The following is a 20,898-nucleotide window of genomic DNA, read 5'->3' as shown; positions in this document are numbered from 1 at the left end:
TGTGTCTATGATGTTCATCTTGACATTCATAGTGTTCTTGGTGTTCATCTTGACATTCATAGCATTCTTGCATACATTCATAGTTTTGATCCAAAATTTTCATGCATTGCATCATTTTAGTGTTTTTCATAAAAATTCAAAAATCAAAAATTAAATCTTCCCCTTTTTCTCTCTCATAAATTCGAAAATTAGATTTGAGTTTTTCAAAAGTTTAAAAAAAAAATCTAGTTGTTTTTATGAGTCAAATCAAATTTTCAATTTAAAAATCTCATCTTTTTCAAAATCTTTTTCAAAAATCAAATCTTTTTCAAAATTCTTAGTTATTTTCGAAAATTCCAAAAGTATTCCGAGTCGGATTCAATGATTGAATGACTGTGACGAGCTTCAAACTCGCGAGTGCTGGGCGTTAGTGACAAACGCAAAAGGAGGGTGAATCCTATTCCAGCATGATCGAGAACCGACAGATGATTAGCCGTGCTGTGACAGAGCATGTGAGCATATTTCTCACTGAGAGGAGGGGATGTAGCCACTGACAACGGTGATGCCCTTGCATAAAGCCAGCCATGGAAAGGAGTAAGACTGATTGGATGAAGATAGCAGGAAAGCAGAGGTCCAGAGGAACGAAAAGCATCTCCATTCACTTATCTGAAATTCCTACCAATGATTTACATAAGTACCTCTATCCCTATTCTATTAATTATTATTCGAAAACCATATTATTATTTTATATCCGCCTGACTGAGATTTACAAGGTGACTATAGCTTGCTTCACACCAACAATCTCCGTGGGATTCGACCCTTACTCACGTAAGGTATTACTTGGACGACCCAGTGCACTTGCTGGTTAGTTGTATCGAAGTTGTGAACCATGGTATTGGCACCATGTTCTTGGCGCCATTGCCAGGGAAAGAAAGAGCCATGAATTTTATATAATCAAAGTGTAATCACGATTCCGCGTACCAAGTTTTTGGCGCCGTTGCCGGGGATTGTTCGAGTATGGACAACTGACGGTTCATCTTTTTGCTCAGATTAGGTAATTTTCTTTTTGTTTTGTTTTCAAAAATTTTTCAAAAATCTTTCAAAAATTTTTCATCTGTTTTCGAAAAAAAATTAATTAAATCAAAAATCAAATCTTTTTCAAAATTCTTAGTTATTTTCGAAAATTCCAAAAATATTTTTCAAAAATCTTTTTCTTATTTTTATATCAAATTTTCGAAAATAACAATAACAATTAATGTTTTGATTCAAAAATTTCAAGTTTGTTACTTACTTGTTAAGAAAGATTCAAACTTTGAGTTCTAGAATCATGTCTTGTGATTTCTTGTGAATCAAGTCATTAATTGTGTTTTTAAAAATCAAATCTTTTTCAAAACTAATTTCAATCATATCTTTTCAAAAATATCTTCTTATCTTATCTTTTTCAAAAATTTGATTTCAAAATATCTTTTCTAACTTCCTAACTTCTTATCTTTTCAAAAATTTGTTTCAACTAACTAACTTACTTTTTGTTTGTTTCTTATCCTTTTGAAAACTACCTAACTAACTCTCTCCCTCTAATTTTCGAAAATATCTTCCCCCTTTTTTTCAAAATTTCTTTTTAATTTACTAATTATTTTTATTTTTGATTTTAATTTTCGAAAAACTACTAACCTTTTTCAAAAAAAAAAAAAAACTTTTTTCAAAAATCACTAACTCTTTTTTAAAATTTATTTTCGAAAATTACTTCTCTCTCATCTCATTCTATTTATTTATTCATCTACTAACATCTCATCTCACATCTCTACCCTCCTCACAGTTGTGTTTCTTCCATTACATTACATTCTTTATCTCCCTCTTTTCTTCCACTCACTAAGGGATCCCTTTACTGTGGTATAAAGGATCTCTATTATTATTATTTTTCTGTGCCCTCTTCTTTGTCATATGAGCAGGAGCAAGGACAAGAACATTCTTGTGGGAGCAGATCCAGAACCTGAAAGGACTTTGAAAAGGAAACTAAGAGAAGCTAAAATACAACAATCCAGAGATAACCTTTCAGAAATTTTCGAACAGGAAGAGGAGATGTAGGTTCATGATCATGTGGAGTCACAAAATAAACAAAAAAATCAAAAACGGAATCAAAAACAGCAGAAGAAAAATCACACCTTGGAGGAGCATCTGTCTGGCATTCAAACGCCAGAATAGAGCATGGTTCTGGCGCTGAACGCCCAGAACAAGCATGGTTCTGGCGTTCAATGCCAGAAATGGCAGCAAATGGGCGTTGAACGCCCAAAATGGGCACCAACCTGGCGCTGAACGCCCAGAGTTGTGTGCAAGGGCATTTTACATGCCTAAATTGGTGCAGGAATGTAAATGCCTTGACACCTCAGGATCTGTGGACTCCACAGGATCATCTCAGGATCTGTGGACTCCACAGGATCCCCACCAACCTCATCATCTCTCTTTCCATTCATGATCATCCCTTCTGTTTTCCATTTACCACTCACATCCATACACCCACTACCTTCAAAATTCAACATCTCTCTCCCACCCAATCCCACCCATATGACCAAATACACACTCCCACCCATCTCCTCCATATCTTCTTATTCTTCTATTCCTTCTTCTTTTGCTCGAGGGCGAGCAACATTCTAAGTTTGGTGTGGTAAAAGCATAGCTTTCTTGTTTTTTCCATAACCATTGAGGGCACCTAAGGCCAGAGAAACCTCTAGAAAGAAGAAAGGGAAGACAAAAGCTTCCATCAAGGGTCTATAGCTCAGTGGTAGAACATTTGACTGCAAATCAAGAGATCCCTGAGATACCTCAGGGGATACATTTTCTTCCACACAATTATTAGAAGCAACTAAGTGTGGAACATCAAGAGCACTCCATCATCCTTCATGAAATCAGAGAAGATCTAAAAGCAATGAAGGAGGAGCAACAAAGACAAGGAAGAGACATAGAAGAGCTCAAAGACATCATTGGTTCCTCAAGAAGGAAACGCCACCATCACTAAGGTGGATTCATTCCTTGTTCTTATTTCTTCTGTTTTTTGTTTTCTATGTTATGTGCCTATCTATGTTTGTGTCTTCATTACATGATCATTAGTAGTTAGTAACTATGTCTTAAAGTTATGAATGTCCTATGAATCCATCACCTCTCTTAAATAAAAACTGTTTTAATTCAAAATAACAAGAAGTACATGAGTTTTGAATTTATCCTTGAACTTATTTTAATTATATTGATGTGGTGACAATGCTTCTTGTTTTCTGAATGTATGCTTGAACAGTGCATATGTCTATTGAAGTTGTTGTTCATGAATGTTAAATATGTTGGCTCTTGAAAGAATGATGACTCCTGGACACCTCTAATTGGGGACTTTAGCAAAGCTGAGTCACAATCTGAAAAGGTTCACCCAATTATGTATCTGTGGCATTTATGTATCCGGTGATAATACTGGAAAACAAAGTGCTTAGGGCCACGGCCAAGACTCATAAAGAAGCTGTGTTCAAGAGTCATCATACTGAACTAGGAGAATCAATAACACTATCTGAACCCTGAGTTCCTATAGATGCCAATCATTCTGAACCTCAACGGATAGAGTGAGATGCCAAAACTATTCAAGAGGAAAAAAGCTATAAGTCCCGCTCATATGATTGAAGCTATGTTTCATTGATAGTTTGGAATTTATAGTATATTCTCTTCTTTTTATCCTATTTGATTTTCAGTTGCTTGGGGACAAGCAACAATTTATGTTTGGTGTTGTGATGAGCGGATAATTTATATGCTTTTTGGCATTGTTTTTAGTATGTTTTTAGTAGGATCTAGCTACTTTCAGGGATGTTTTCATTAGTTTTTATGTTAAATTCACATTTCTGGACTTTACTATGAGTTCGTGTGTTTTTCTGTGATTTCAGGTATTTTCTAGCTGAAATTGAGGGACTTGAGCAGAAATCAGATTCAGAGGTTGAAGAAGGACTGCTGATGCTGTTGGATTCTGACCTGCCTGCACTCAAAGTGGATTTTATGGAGCTACATAACTCGAAATGGCGCGCTTCCAATTGAGTTGGAAAGTAGACATCCAGGTCTTTCCAGCAATATATAATAGTCCATACTTTAGCCAAGAATAGATGACGTAAACTGGCGTTCAACGCCAGCTTTCTGCCCGAATCTGGCGTCCAGTGCCAGAAAAGGAGCCAAAACCAGAGTTAAACGCCCAAACTGGCACAAAAGCTGGCGTTCAACTCCAAGAAGGACCTCTACACGTGCAACACTCAAGCTCAGCCCAAGCACACACCATGTGGGCCCCGGAAGTGGATTTATGCTCAACCCTAGCAGCTAGTTTATTATAAATAGGACCTTTCACTATTGTATTAGGCGTCTTTTTGACCATCTTTGAACGCATAGTTCTTAGACCATGGGGGCTGGCCTCTCGGCCATGCCTGGACCTTTCACATATGTATTTTCAACGGTAGAGTTTCTACACTCCATAGATTAAGGTGTGGAGCTCTGCTGTTCCTCAAAGATTAATGCAAAGTACTACTGTTTTCTATTCAATTCATCTTATTTCGCTTCTAAGATATTCATTCGTACTTCAATCTGAATGTGATGAACGTGACAATCATCATCATTCCCTATGAACGCGTGCCTGACAACCACTTCCGTTCTACCTTCGACTGAATGAGTATCTCTTAGATCTCTTAATCAGAATCTTCGTGGTGTAAGCTAGAATGATGGCGGCATTCAAGAGAATCTGGAAAGTTTAAACCTTGTCTGTTGTATTCCGAGTAGGATTCAATGATTGAATGACTGTGACGAGCTTCAAACTCGCGAGTGCTGGGCGTTAGTGACAAATGCAAAAGGAGGGTGAATCCTATTCCAGCATGATCGAGAACCGACAGATGATTAGCCGTGCTGTGACAGAGCATGTGAGCATATTTCTCACTGAGAGGAGGGGATGTAGCCACTGACAATGGTGATGCCCTTGCATAAAGCCAGCCATGGAAAGGAGTAAGACTGATTGGATGAAGATAGCAGGAAGCAGAGGTTCAGAGGAACGAAAAGCATCTCCATTCACTTATCTGAAATTCCTACCAATGATTTACATAAGTACCTCTATTCCTATTCTATTAATTATTATTCGAAAACCATATTATTATTTTATATCCGCCTGACTGAGATTTACAAGGTGACCATAGCTTGCTTCACACCAACAATCTCCGTGGGATTCGACCCTTACTCACGTAAGGTATTACTTGGACGACCCAGTGCACTTGCTGGTTAGTTGTATCGAAGTTGTGAACCATGGTATTGGCACCATGTTCTTGGCGCCATTGCCAGGGAAAGAAAGAGCCATGAATTTTATATAATCAAAGTGTAATCACGATTCCGCGTACCAGGCTGCATGATCCGTATACACCACTATTTTGGAGCCTAGCAAATAAGATCTAACTCTATCCAATGCATGAACAATCGCTAGAAGCTCTTTTTTCGTAGTGGTGTAATTGGATTGCGCCGCATCCAATGTCTTTGAGGAATAAGCAACAATGTAAGGGAGCTTACCATTGCGCTGTGCAAGCACGGCACCTACGGCATGATTTGACGCATCACACATGATTTCAAACGGCTGTGTCCAGTCAGGACCCCTCACAATTGGTGCCGTGGTAAGAGCTCTTCTCAACTCCTCAAATGCTTCTGCGCAAGCACTATGAAACTCAAAGTCTACGTCCTTTTGTAGTAGGAGCGATAACGGCAATGTAATCTTGCTAAAATTCTTGATGAAGCGCCTATAGAATCTTGCATGTCCCAAAAAAGAACGGACCTCCATCACAGAAAAGGGGTGAGGTAAACTAGAAATGACATCAACCTTGGCCGAGTCCACGAAAATGCCGTTATCAGAAACTACGTGTCCTAACACTATGCCTTGTCTCACCATGGAGTGACATTTTTCGAAATTGATGACAAGGTTAGAGTCAACACACTTCTCTAAGACCTTAGCCATATTCTCCAAACAGCAATCAAAAGAAGTCCCATTGATAAACCACTATTTCATGGTTTATCTTGTGCTCATTTGAGTGGTTTTTATCAAGTCCTTACCCACTTCTTCATATGATTTTCATGATTTTACAATTACTTCCTAGTGTTATTCTATGGTTGAAAACTTGCTTCCTAGAGTCTTTAATTTGTGTATTCTAATTCTCCTTTATACCATTCGATGCCGTGATCCGTGTGTTAAGTGTTTCAGGCTTTATAGGGTAGGAATGGCTTAGAGAATGGAGAGGAAGCTTGCAAAAATGGAAGGAACACAAGAAACTAAGGAGAGAACCAGCGAGCATCGATGCGCACGCAAGGCTCACGCGTGCGCGCGACATGGAGAAATTTGCAGCGACGCGTGCATGTGTCTGACGCGTACGCATGGATTGGAGTTCGCACAAAGACACGTGCGCGTGGATGACGCGTACGTGTGACACGCCAAGACAACCAGTGACGCATACGCGTGACTGACGCGTACGCGTGACATGCGCGATCTGCAAAAAATTCAGAAAATGCTGGGGGCAATTTTGGGGCGAGTTTTGACCCAGTTTCCGGCGCAGAAACACAGACTAGAGCCAGGGAACATGCAGAGACCCAACACACATTCTCATTAGCATAGTTTTAGTTTTTAGATATGAATCTAGAGAGAAATCACGCTTCCTCTAGGTTTTCTTTCCATTCACAGTTTTATAGTTTTATGCTTTTGCTTTAGATATTGAGAGATTCATTACCTCCGTTGAAGTTATTATTCTAGTTTGTTTCCTTATTCCCTTACTCTTCCATATTCTTAATTCTTGTTTAGAGTTACAATTGGATTGTTTTTAGAAATTATTAATGAAAAGGATTATTTTTACTTTTAATTAAATTGTAGTTATTGTCTATCATGTCTTCCTTTTATTCCCCTTTTAATTCTGTGCAAGTAATTCCCATGTCAATGGAGTAGATTCCCAACTTGACATGGGGGTTGATTAAAAGGAGACACTTGAGTTAGAATGCTCAAGTGATTAGTTAAATTGGACGTTGTTGGCTAATTCTCTATTTACTAATGCTAGACCTTTCCAAGGGAGAGGACTAGGATTTGCGAATAAGAGTTTTGTCAATCACTTGACTTTCCTTTATTTAGTAAGGGTTAACTAAGTGAAAACAAAAACCTCTTTATACTACACTCGAGAGAATTCCAACAAGGATAAAACTTCCAATTAATCATTCCCCTAGTCAAGGCTTTTATTCTGAATATATAAATCCCTTTTTAATTTTCACTGCATTAATTTACAATTATTTATTTTCTGTTATTCAACTCTAAAAAATTCTCGGAAAACGCCTGATTAATAAGATAGCACCCTTTTGTCAACTCGTTGGGAGACGACCTGGGATTCATACTCCCAGTATTTTTATTCTAAATTTGTGACAACCTTTCTAAATTGATGAGTGGATTTTTGCTGGTTAAGAACTATACTCGCAATGTATTTCTATATTGATTTCTTAATTGGCCGATTTCCGCCCCCATCAATTTTTGGCGCCGTTGCCGGGGAGTTGCAATAGCGTGCTAAATTATTAGTTGGTGTAAATATTTTTTCAATTTAATTTATTTGCATATTTTATTTTATTTTATTACCATAAGCTATATGTTTCTCTCATTGAATGACGCATTCACTACCTGATCCGAGTTTAGCAGCATTTGAACCTGAAATTGAAAGAACTCTTTCACGTATTAGGCGAGCTCGGCGTCGGTTAGCCTCTGAGGGTGGTGAAGTGGTTGTTATCAATTCACCAGTCTCTTCTGAAGGCGAATCTGAACCGCCATCTGAGGGAGAAACAAGCTCTTCTACTACTAATTTGGTTGATTTACGTGCAACTAACATGGCAGCACCCAGGAGGATCACTCTATAGGAAGCTGGAGCCCCAGATTTTACACTGCAGCTGTATCAAGTGTGTCTTCCAAATCTGGCTACAGATTTTGAACTGAAGACTGCATTAATCAACTTGATGCCCAAGTTTCATGGCTTACCTGCTCAGGAGCCTATCAAGCACCTCAGGGATTTTCAGACAGCCTGTTCTACTGTTAGACATCATGGTGCAGATGAAACTTCTATTTTGCTAACCGCCTTCCGATTTTCTCTTGAGGGAAAGGCGAGGGAGTGGTACTACACTCAACTTGAAGCAACCGTTACTAACTGGGACACGCTCAGGAGAGAATTCTTGGAAAAACACTTTCCAGCTGAAGTTACCGACAGACTAAAGAAAGAGATCTCTTGCATTGTTTAAGGTGAATCAGAGACTCTTTATGAGTACTAGGAGCGCTTCAAGAATCTTCTGGACGCATGCCCCCATCACATGATTGACAAGTTGGTATTGATCAGCTACTTTACTCAAGGCATGAAGCCTCGGGATAAGACTATATTGGATGGTGCTAGTAATGGTTCTCTGAAAAAGTACAAGACTGTAGATGAAGCAAGGCAACTGATCAGCGACCTAGCTGAGTCCACTCGGAATCACAAGCACAGAAACAGCCACTCAAAGGCTGTTGCAGAGGTTTCCTCTAGTAGTGAGACTACTGCCATCATACAAGCTATATGTGAAATGACCAACCTACTGAGGCAGATGCAGTTGAATCAACAACAACCTCAACCTCCCCCACCACAACAAAGCCAACAGTTGGTTCCTGATGCACGGAAAACTTGTCTCTCAACAAATCTCCCTTCAGCAAGTAAAATCAAGAGGAAAGATAGAAGAAGAATAATGAAAATTAGTATTGATCCATCAAATTACAACAGAGCTCCCTAACCCAATGAAAGGGGTTTAGTTGTTCATAGCTCTTGAAAATGAAAACAAAGATGGAGAATACATCATAAAACTAGAAATTGCAAAGAAAGTAAAATATAGAGAATAGTTCCCTCTTTCCCAGCCTCCAGAACTCCTTTACAATTCAAAGCTACTCCTATATATACTACTCTTCTCAGCTTCTAGTTTACTCTTCAAGTCTTGGGCCTTTGGATCTTGAGTTTGAAGCAGTTCTTTTCTTCATTTGGGCTTGGCTTTACTTGCAGAGAGAAGGTGCTAAGTGGGTAGAGACTTCAGCTCAGGACGTTAGGGGTGTTAATATTTAGTGAGAATATAAGTTCGAGAACATTAGTGACACTTAACATTGTCACTAACGTTCCAATGCACCCCTTTGCCTTACGTTAAAACCCACGTTAACTAGGTTAACGTGGCTTTTAACGTTGCCTTGTTAATCCTTCGAGAACGTTAGTGACACTCAACATTGTCACTAACGTTCCAGTGTGCCCCTTCTTGTTTCAGGTTAAAGCTCACGTTAACTAGGTTAACGTGGCTTCTAACACGGTCCTTGCCAACCTTCGAGAACATTAGTGACACTCAACATTGTCACTAACGTTCCAACGTGCCCCTGGGTCTCACGTTAGAGTCCACGTTAACTAGGTTAATGTGGCCTCTAACGTAGCCATCTTTAGCCATCCCAACGTTAGTGACAATGTTGAGTGTCACTAATGTTGTCGACAACTCTTCATACTTTACGTTAGTTCCCACGTTAACTAAGTTAACGTGGGAGTTAACGTGGTACTGTGCACCATAGGCCAACGTTAGTGACAATGTTGAGTGTCACTAACGTTGGCTTCTCTTCCCCCCTTACCGTTAGAGGCCACGTTAACTAGGTTAACGTGGCTTCTAACGTGGCCACTTATGAGTAATTGCCAACGTTAGCGACAATGTTAAGTGTCACTAATGTTGGCTCAACTTCTCTTCTCCACGTTAGAGTTCACGTTAACTTAGTTAACATGACTCTCTAACGTGGGCATTGATGGCTTTTTGAGAATGTTATTTGCAATCACTTTTCTCATTAATCTTGCAAGTTACCTCCCCTTTTCTTGCTTCCTTTTTGGTCCTGAAATCAAGCAATAAAGTGCATCAAAGCTCTAGTCCAAGTCATGAGTAATGCAACATAATATTTGTCACTAAACTTATGCAAAATCCTCATGAAATTATGTAAAATGCACAATGTATGCTTGAATCAAGGCATAAGTGAATATTTACCCAAAACTAGCTTATTTCCTAAAGAAATGTATGAAACTATCCTAAAAACAGTAAAGAAAAGGTCAGTGAAACTGGCCAAGATGCCCTGGCATCACAACACCAAACTTAAAGCTTGCTTGTCCCTAAGCAAGTACTAGAACAAGAGAATGATGAATGGAATATCCAGAGGAATGAGTCATCCTTGTGGAAGTCATATTTCTGATTTTATGGTGGTTTCATGCATAGCAACTTAGGTTCATTCCATTACTGGCTTTCAGACCTTTATCATGTCCCTAAACACTTACTTTGTTTATATCTCATGAGACTTTTATTCATTGATCCTTTTATTGTTATTTCAAGGGTTATTTGTGTTATTTAGGCTAAGTGCTCTGTAAGGGGGCAACTCTTTAAGATAAGCTTTCAGCCAACACTCCCGAACCAATTGGTTCAAGGTGCTAGGTATTGAAGCACCCCTAAGGACTTACTCCCTCAAGTCTCTCCCCCATACATACACACCACAGGCATATAGTTTATTTATTTTCTTTTCTTGAGACTTTGTTGTCCAGCACCTCTTTGGGTTACTAAATGCTCTGTAGTGAGGGTTACTCTTGATAGTGGATTTTCAGCTGATAATCCCGGGTTAGTTAACCCAAGTTACCAAGTGATAAAGCACCCCTAAGAGCTTATTCATCCAAGTAGATCCCTCACACAGGAGCACCACAGACACTTGGCTCAAGATTAAAACCATTGATGCCTAGCCTTGTTGCTTACTCTTTTTCTTTTGTTTTTCACTTCCATTGTTCTTTCCCTTTTCTCTTATTAGGATCTTGTTATTAACTTAGTCTCATGAGTATATCCAAAGTCAAGTATTCAGGATAGATAGTTGTCCTCCTAACCTTGTGGTTGAACCAACTTAGCTAACTTATGACTACCCCAAAGATTCATGAATGCACCTCCACATTAGGAACCCTACTCTGGTCTTTTAAAAACATAAACATTCTCTTCTTCAATTGATTTAAAGGGGCAAGCATACAAGTAAGTTAAGTGATGGTGCAGTAACATAAAGACTAGTGCACATAGACCTATTCAGAACTTAAAAGACAGAATTTAAAAAGGGTTCAACTAAGAGTAACTATAAATCAGAAGAGCATTCGAGCTTCTAACTTTCAACAATTCTGAGTACAATGGAATTAGGTAACAATACAACCTTCGGTTGATGATCTCTGGTCCCCCTCTTTCTTTGTCATCATCTAGTTTTTGCTGCCTCGCTTCTTTGGGTGAAGTTGCACCATTTCCTTATAAGATTCCTGCAAGGTTACTGGAAGTTGCTTGTTCCCAAAGCACTTGAGATATAGTTAGCTTACATGTATGCTTGTGCCTCTTGAACTCAATTTGGTGTGTGAACACCAAACTTAGTTCTTTACCCAGTACAAGACATTGCATATATGCAGAGACCCTCATATCTTGTTATCAATAAAGCAATGATCACCTATAGTCTAACTACATCTAAGTGGTTTCTCTTGATTGGATGGAGCTAGTAATGTTCTTTTGGAGTGGAATGTAATTCTAACCAATGTCCTTTAGTGGAACACCAAACATAGAACTACACTATCACTCTTGGATTGTTCTGGTGTGGAACACCAAACTTAGCTCCTTACAATACAGGGGAAACAACTTTGTGATTTTTATTGAAATAAAGATGAAAGTGAAACTACCTGAGGTTGGGTTGCCTCCCAACAGAGCGCTCTTTTATCGTCGCTAGCTCGACGAGTCCTTGATTACTTGAGGTGGTATTTTACTCTGGAGTTTTCCCCCATGTTGCCCAGATAATGCTTGAGTCTTTGTCCATTCACTGTAAACGTCCTCCCTGAACCTTCATCTGTGATTTCGATGTGGCCATATGGTGATACTTTTGTAACCATGAAAGGTCCGGACCACCTCGACTTGAGTTTTCCTGGGAACAACCTTAATTTAGAATTGTAAAGGAGTACTGGCTGCCCTTTTTCGAAACTCCTGGGTGCCAAATGCATGTCATGTTTTCTCTTTGCCTTCTCTTTATACATCTTAGTGTTTTCATAGGCTTGAGTCCTGAATTCCTCCATCTCTTGCAGCTGCAAGATCCTTTTTGCACCAGCAGCAATGCTGTCAAAATTTAGTATCTTGATGGCCCAAAGAGCTTTGTCCACTGCTACCAGGATGTATTTGTTTGCATATGAGGTTGGGAATGGTCCCATGAAATCAATCCCCCACACATCAAACAGTTCCATTTCCAAGATGAAATTTTGTGGCATGGCGTTTCTTTTGGGCAGGTTTCCAGCTCTTTGGCATTCATTGCAGCTTTTCACTAGTTCCTTGGCATCCTTGAAAAGGGTGGGCCAAAAGAATCCGCTTTGTAACACCTTTGCTGCAGTTCTGTCCCCTCCAAAGTGCCCGCCATAGCATGAATCGTGGCAGTTCCACAGGACTTCTCTCCCTTCCTCTTCCGAAACACATCTTCTAAGAATTTCATCCGAACATTTCTTAAAGAGATATGGCTCATCCCAGACAAAGTATTTTGCATCATTCATGAGCTTCCTCTTTTGATGTTTATTGATCCCTGGGGGTAATGCCCCAGTTGCCTTGAGATTTGCAATATCTGCGAACCATGGTGCCTTGCGAACTGTCATCAACTGCTCATCAGGGAAGAGCTCGTTCACATTTCTATCATCTTCTCCACCTTTCTCATGAGGGATTCTGGAGAGGTGATCTGCCACCTTGTTCTCCACTCCTCTCTTGTCTCTGATTTCAATATCAAATTCCTGCAACAGTAAGATCCACCTTATTAGTCTTGGCTTTGATTCTTGCTTGGCAAACAAATACTTAAGTGCTGTGTGATCTGTAAAAACAATCACTTTAGCACCAATGAGGTATGATCTAAATTTGTCAAATGCAAAAACTATTGCTAGCAATTCCTTTTCAGTAGTGGTATAATTTCTTTGAGTTTCATTAAGGACTTTGCTAGCATAGTATATCACACGAACTAGGTTATCTTTCCTTTGTCCTAACACTGCCCCAACTGCAAAATCAGATGCATCACATATCAATTCAAATGGTAGGTTTCAATCAGGTGGGGAAATGATAGGAGCAGAGGATAACCTCATTTTCAAATGTGCAAATGCTAGCATGCATGTTTCATCAAAGATGAATGGTGTATCAGATACAAGGAGATTGCTTAAGGGCTTGGCTATCTTTGAAAAATCTTGAATGAACCTTCTGTAAAAACCAGCATGCCCTAAAACACTTCTAATTGCCTTGACATCACTGGGTGGGGGTAGTTTTTCAATAAGTTCTACTTTAGCTCTATCAACCTCAATGCCTTGGTGAGAGACCTTGTGACCGAGGACTATTCCTCCTATCACCATGAAGTGGCATTTTTCCCAGTTCAAGACCAAATTGGTCTCTTGGCATCTTTTCAATACCAAGGTGAGGTGATGTAGGCAACTAGGAAAAGAATCTCCGAATACCGAGAAATCATCCATAAAAACTTCAATGAATTTTTCTATCATATCTGAAAAGATAGAAAGCATGCAGCGTTGGAAAGTTGCAGGGGCATTGCATAATCCAAATGGCATGCGCCTATAGGCAAACACTCCATACGGACAGGTAAATGAGGTTTTCTCTTGGTCTCTTGGATCAACCACTATTTGGTTATATCCTGAATAACCGTCGAGAAAACAATAATATGCGTGTCCTGCAAGTCTTTCCAACATCTGATCCATGAATGGAAGGGGAAAATGGTCCTTTCGTGTAGCCTCATTTAGTTTCCTGTAGTCTATGCACATCCGCTATCCTGTGACGGTCCTTGTAGGTATGAGCTCGTTCTTCTCATTGGTAACCACAGTGATCCCTCCCTTCTTTGGCACAACATGTATGGGGCTAACCCAAGGGCTGTCTGAAATTGGGTATATGACTCCTCCTTGCCAAAGCTTCATAACCTCTTTCTGTACCACTTCCTTCATGATTGGGTTCAGCCTTCTTTGGGATTGAATTGATGGCTTGGCATCATCTTCCAACAGTATTTTATGCATGCATATGGCTGAACTGATTCCCTTCAAGTCAGCAAGGGTCCATCCAATGGCATCCTTATGCTCCCGCAGCACCTTGAGTAGCCCGTCCTCTTGATCTTGACTGAGGGATGAATTTATGATCACTGGGTAGTTTTCATTTTCTCCTAGATATGCATATTTGAGAGTGGGTGGCAATGCTTTGAGTTCAGGTTTGGGTGCTTCTGATTTTTCGTTCCCTTCCTTTGGTGCATCTGGTATATGTATTTCTGCTGTAACTACCTCTTCACTTGATTCAGATTCTTCCTCCACCAATCTCTCGTTTTCTTCAGGTTCATCTTCTTCAAATTTCTCCTCCACTTCATCCTCCAGTGCATCTAACCTCATGCATTCCCCCAATTGTTCCGGTGGATAACTCATGGCCTTGAACACATTGAATGTCATCTTTTCATTGTGTATAATCAGTGACCATAGAGTGCAGAATTCATGGAGAGTATGCATTGATTACAGGCGTCTCAACTAAGCTACTCACAAGGATCACTACCCCTTGCCATTTATTGATCAGATGCTTGATCGCCTATCAGGTAAATCCCATTACTGCTTTTTAGATGGTTATACAGGCTATTTTCAAATTCATATAGCTCCTGAAGATCAGGAGAAGACAACTTTTACATGTCCCTTTGGAACGTATGCATATAAAAGGATGCCTTTTGGCTTATGTAAATTTACCGGCTACTTTCCAAAGATGCATGATGAGTATCTTTTCAGATCTTATTGAAAGCTGTATGGAAGTTTTTATGGATGATTTTAGCGTATATGGCAATCCTTTTAACCTTTGCTTGGATAATTTAGATAGAGTATTAGACAGGTGTGTTAGTTCAAATCTTGTATTGAATTTTGAAAAATGTTATTTTATGGTAAAACAAGGGATTGTTCTACGACATGTTGTTTCTAATACTGGTATTTCTGTAGACCGAGCAAAGGTAGATGTCATTTCTAGTTTGCCTCACCCCTCCTCCGTGAGGGAAGTCCGTTCGTTCCTTGGCCATGCAGGTTTCTACAGGAGATTTATCAAGGACTTCAGTAAGGTAGCATTGCTTTTATCCAGACTGCTGCAGAAAGATGTTGAGTTCTAGTTCAGTGAGGATTGCATGCAAGCATTTGATAAGCTGAAAATCACCCTGACTCAAGCTCTGATTGTGAAAGGACCAGACTGGAGCCAGCCTTTTGAGATTATGTGTGATGCCTTCAACCATGCAGTAGGAGCGGTGCTGGCTCAGCGCAAAGGTAAGGATCCTTTCGTAATTGCTTATGCATCTAAAACCTTAGACGCTGCTCAGTCTAATTACACCACCACTGAAAAAGAGCTTCTGGCTATTTTTTTGCTCTGGATAAATTTCAAGCCTATTTACTTGGTACTAAGGAGGTAGTGTACTCAGACCATGCAGCTCTAAAATATTTATTAGCTAAAAAAGAGTCCAAACCAAGGTTGATACGTTGGATACTGTTGTTGTAAGAATTTGATTTAGAAATTAAGGATAGGAGTGGTACCCAGAATTTAGTAGCAGACCACTTGAGTCACCTTGAGCACATTAAGACTAACTCCACTCCTATCAACGATGCTTTTCCATTTGATAGCTTTAATGCAGTATCTGAAGTAGTTCCTTGGTCTGCACCTGTAGCTAACTATCTAGTCAGCCGTACTTTCCCTCCCAATTTTACAAAGCATCAAAGAGACAAGCTGAAAAGCGAGTCCAAATATTACATATGGGATGACCCATATTTATGGAGGTGTGGTGCTAACCAGGTAATTAGAAGGTGTGTGCCCCAATAAGAATTCCAGTCCATTTTAGAGGCCTGTCACTCTTCTGAGAGTAGAGGACATTTTGGCCCTCAAAGAACAGCTAGAAAAATTTTAGACTGTGGATTCTGGTGGCCTACTCTTTTTAAGGATGCTGCCGCCTTTTGTACATCTTGTTCCCTATGCCAAAGGTTTGGGAATATATCCAAGAGAGATTAGATGCCCCAACAGATTATGCTTTTCTGTGAAATTTTTTATGTTTGGCGTATTGATTTTATGGGTCCATTTCCAAACTCTAGTGGTTACCTTTATATACTATTAGCAGTAGATTATGTTTCTAAATAGGTGGAAGCAATTCCTACCCGCACTGATGATGCTAACACTGTTGTTTCCTTTATTAGAAACCATATTATCTGTCGCTTTAGATCACCACGAGCAATCGTGAGTGATCAAGGCACCCACTTCTGTAACAGGAGGTTAGCAGGATTACTGAAGAAACATGGGATAGTTCACAAAGTGGTAACAGCATACCATCCCCAGACCAATGGGCAAGCAGAGGTATCCAACAGAGAGATAAAGCACATTCTGGAGAAGATAGTAAAGCCTCATAGGAAGGACTGGAGCACCAGACTTGTTGATGCACTCTGGGCATATCGGACAGCGTATAAGACACCCATTGGGATGAGTCCCTTCCGCTTAGTGTACAGAAAGGCTTGCCACCTTTCAATAGAGGTGGAACACAAGGTTTTCTGGGCTGTGAGGGAGTGCAACATGGTATTTGAGAAAGTTTGTGCTGAAAGGAAGCTGCAACTGGCAGAACTGGAGACTCTTCGACTCAAAGCTTATGACAACGCCAGATTATACAAAGAGAAGGTGAAGGCTGTGCATGACAAGCATATTAAGAGAAGAGAGTTCAGACCTGGAGATCTGGTTCTCCTTTACAAGTCCAGGCTGAAACTCATGCCAGGCAAGCTGAGATCTAGATGGGAAGGCCCCTACAGAGTGGAGAAAGCAGAGCCATATGGAGTCTTCCACCTGAGTCATCCTTCAAGTCCCAATTTCATCAAGGTCAATGGACATCGCCTAAAGCTTTATCATGGTAAGAAGATGAAGGAACACAAAGCGCTAGAGGTCTTCCTCTTGGAGGACCCGCCAACAAAAATAGAATGAGCCTGAAGACCGTCCAACTTAAGGACGTAAAAGCAAAGTGCTAAGTGGGAGACAACCCACCATGGTATGATCGTTTCTTCTCACTCCTAGTTTGTTTTATTTTACTTTTCATAGTGGTCATTCATAATTCTGCATATTCATTCTGAAATCTAAATAAAAAAAAACATGCACACGACGCGTACGCGTTATAAGTGCATGCGTGAAAAAAAGGGAATTGAATAGAGAGTTGCACGGGAGCATGGCTGGAGGCGTTCCTTAGACACAAACACGCCCACGTGTACGCGTCCCTGGTGCGTACGCGTCGCTTGCGAAAACCCCAGCCCACGCGTACGCGTGACCCTGCAAATCGGCGTAAACAAGGTTTGGGCAGAGAGTTGTGATGGCTTGATGCTGGAAGGGTACTAGGAGAACAAGGAATGTCACGCGTGCGTATCCCTAACGCGTACGTGTCATTTTTCCTCCAGACCATCCATGCATGCGCGTCCCTCACGTGAATGCATCGGTTGAATTTTTGGTAATAGTGCGTGTGGGACAGAGAGTTGTGCATGCGCGACGCTGCCTTCGTGCCAAACGCACAACCCATGTCACACGTACGCGTCCCTGACGCGCATGCGTCAGTTGAAATTAGCGCGATCCACGCATACGCGTGCTCCACGCGCACGCGTTGCATGCGACGCACAGTTTAACTATATCTGCACCAGAATTCTTATCTTTTCTCACCCAATCCTAATTCTTTCTCCTTCCTTCTTTCTTCTTTATTCTTTCTTACTTTCTACTACTTTCTCCCTCCTTCTTCATCCCCTTCATCAAGGTTCTTTTCTTCTTCCCCTTTTACTCTTTTATTATTACTTTAATTTATATTCCTTTCTTCTTTTTCTTTTTAATTTCATAATCTATGTTTTCTTTGTCTTTCTTTTTCTTTTTACATCTTTTTAATTGGTGTTAGAAATTTAATTGGGTGATTCTTTTCTCCTATATTTTGCTTGTGGATATATTGAAGGATTAATTGACAATTTATATTACTTTTTTTTGGGTTTTTTGCATATTCAAATTCAATACTTTCAATAACATATTTACCATGCACACTAAGTGTTTGTGAACACTACAAGAAAAAAGGCCTATGGCCACGCTTTTTTCTTGCCACGCTTCAAAAGCGTGGCCAAAAGTGGTCAATGGCCACGCTTTTATGAGGGTGGTGATAGATTAGAGATTTGGCCACTTTTTTTTTGCCACACTTCAAAAGCGTGGCGAAAAGGATCAACGGCCACGCTTTTTTATGGGTGGCAATTGATTAGAGAAAAGGGCACGTTTTTTTCTGCCACGCTTCAAAAGTGTGGCCATAGAGAGAAACAAAGACGTTTTAAAAGCGTGGCGACAGGGTTTCATTACGGCCACGCTTACAAAACGTGGCTATATGCTGGTACACTTTTGCCACGCTTTAAAAGCGTGGCCAAAAGTTTCTTTTCTGCCACGCTTCAAAAGCGTGGCCAAAAGTTTCTTTTCTGCCACGCTTCAAAAGTGTGGCCGTAGAGAGCAACAATAACGTTTTAAAAGCGTGGCGAGAGGGGCCCCAACTGATTGAGCCAATCCCGGCTCCCAAACCCGGCTCCCAACCCGGCCCAAACCCGGCCCCCAACCCGGTCCCCAACCCTAATCTCTCTTTCCCGTCGCCCTTCGCCGTCCGAGGTCCTCCCTTCGCCCTTCGCCCTTCGCCCTTCGCCCGTCGCCCGTCGCCCTTCGCCCGTCGCCCTTCGCCTTCCCCTTCGTCACTGATGGAAACCACTTCTTCTTCATCTTGTTAATCTTCATACCCTTCTTCTTTTTCTTGTTCTTCTTCGAATCATTGTGGATCTCTCTGTTCACCTTCAAGCTACAGTAAAGACGGGCGACGGCAAGCTCCTCCCTCTTCTTCTCCTCCAAGCCCTCGAATTCCAAAAGGTATGATCGATTTTCCTCTTTTTATTTTCTCGATTTTTCCGTTGTTTTTACTTTTAGGGCTTTCCCTTTTCATTTTCATTTTCCCCTTATTCGTTCTCTCTGATCGCATGTTCCTTCTTTGTTAAATGATAATGCTGAACACGCGTTGCTTGCGATGCTGTGGACGTACGTGTTTTTTTTGTGGAATGAGAAAGCCAGAAAGGTGCACTCTATTCACTATATTCTCCTATGATTTTCGACATCTTATGTTGACTGTTAATATATGTTGTTCACGGTACTAATGGATTCCATGAACTTTTTCCTACTATGATGAATGCTGATGATGATGAATGAAATGTCTCAGCCACGTGAGACACAAGGCTTCTGTAATTTACTTGTGTTGGTGTCAGAAAGAGTAAAATCTATCTTCTTCCTTGTGCAGTTGTGAATGATTGAAGTCAAAACCATATTTTATGTTGATAAATCGAATTATAGAAGTTGACTAGAACCAAATATTAATCTCATTATTTAAGTACATTAAATTGATGTTTTTAATTTTAATTTTAAACTAGTTATTTTAATTTTATTTTTATTTGGTGGATCGATGTTTTTTAAGTTAAGAGTATTACTTAATTTGTATGGACGATGATGAAGGAGCATTATTTCATCATCACTTTGTTTGTGTGTCTTGAATAATACAATGGTGGCCTGGGAGCCTAAAACAGTTGCATTTTTAAGACCAGCATCTTAGCATTTTTTTTTATTTCTTTTTAATTCTCCGCTTGATGCTTGTTAAGTGATTATATGTGCCAGTGTGTGTGTGCGTCTGTGAGATGATATGGTTGAAACTCCCGTGCTCATTTTAAGGGACTAACATCACTCATTTCTATTAAATATAAATATTATCTAACATGGTTCAAACTTTCTGTCCCGTTTTAAGGACTATTTAACGTTACTTATTAGCGTCAATTGTATTTTGTTTTGGATTCTTCTCTCTACTTTGCATAAAAACTCGCTTCTGATGAAAGATGCTGAAGTCACATAAAAAGTGTGTTTTCTTGATGGTTTTGGTATTCCATTAATTCTCACTATTTTTTGCCTTTTGCCTAAAAAATATTTTCACCACTAATGGCCTTCTTTATTATTAGCTTTCCCCTGAAGAGGTTTTAAGTTACTGACTTTATATGATGTCATTTCTATTGGTGGACTGTGACTTTGTGAATGAATTTTAAGATAATCATACAATCGTCTTACTTATCAATACTTGATATGATGTCGTTTATTTGAACTAATTAGTTACCTTTATTCTTTTTCAGCATGGCACTCTCGGGGCACTTGTCCAAGATTCAGTTAAGAGCCAGTACTAGACCCTGTTTTACTGTTTTCCCTTCCTTTCCCCTACTCCAATTCCCTGCTTCCCAGGTTCCCCATTCATCTCATTTGATTTTATTTCTGTTTGATTAATCTAGTTTAGCTCATTCTGTTTAGCTTGTTTAGTTCAACTAATTTAGTTTAGTTGAATTAGGTGGTTAGAGAATCTGGACTGGTTAGTGGATGTAGATTTTATTTTGTTTACTGCTGCTGTTCGGAATGAATTTGTCTTTCCTCTGAAAGTTGCTCTGGATGAACTTGTTTATTGTGCTGTTTTGGTGTTGAATTCTGGACTTGTGATTGTTGTTTGTTGTATTTTTTTTTTCATTGTCCAAAATAGATGTTGTGGAAGTGTTCTGTTTCATTAATTTTTCTTGGTTTGTTGTTGCTGAGTTCTGCTCTGCTTGTTGCTTGGTCCATATTATATGAACTGCAATGATTTCAGTCTGTGGAACTGGTTAAGTCATATGAATTCTGTTTGCTGCTTGCTTGAACTTGGGAAACATGCTATTTACTGCTGCTATTTAATAAGTGTTGCTGCTTCGTGCCATGTGTTAG

Source organism: Arachis ipaensis, chromosome B04, assembly GCF_000816755.2.
Source record: "Arachis ipaensis cultivar K30076 chromosome B04, Araip1.1, whole genome shotgun sequence".
NCBI classification, from domain to species: Eukaryota; Viridiplantae; Streptophyta; class Magnoliopsida; order Fabales; family Fabaceae; genus Arachis; species Arachis ipaensis.
This window is presented reverse-complemented; position numbering follows the sequence as displayed.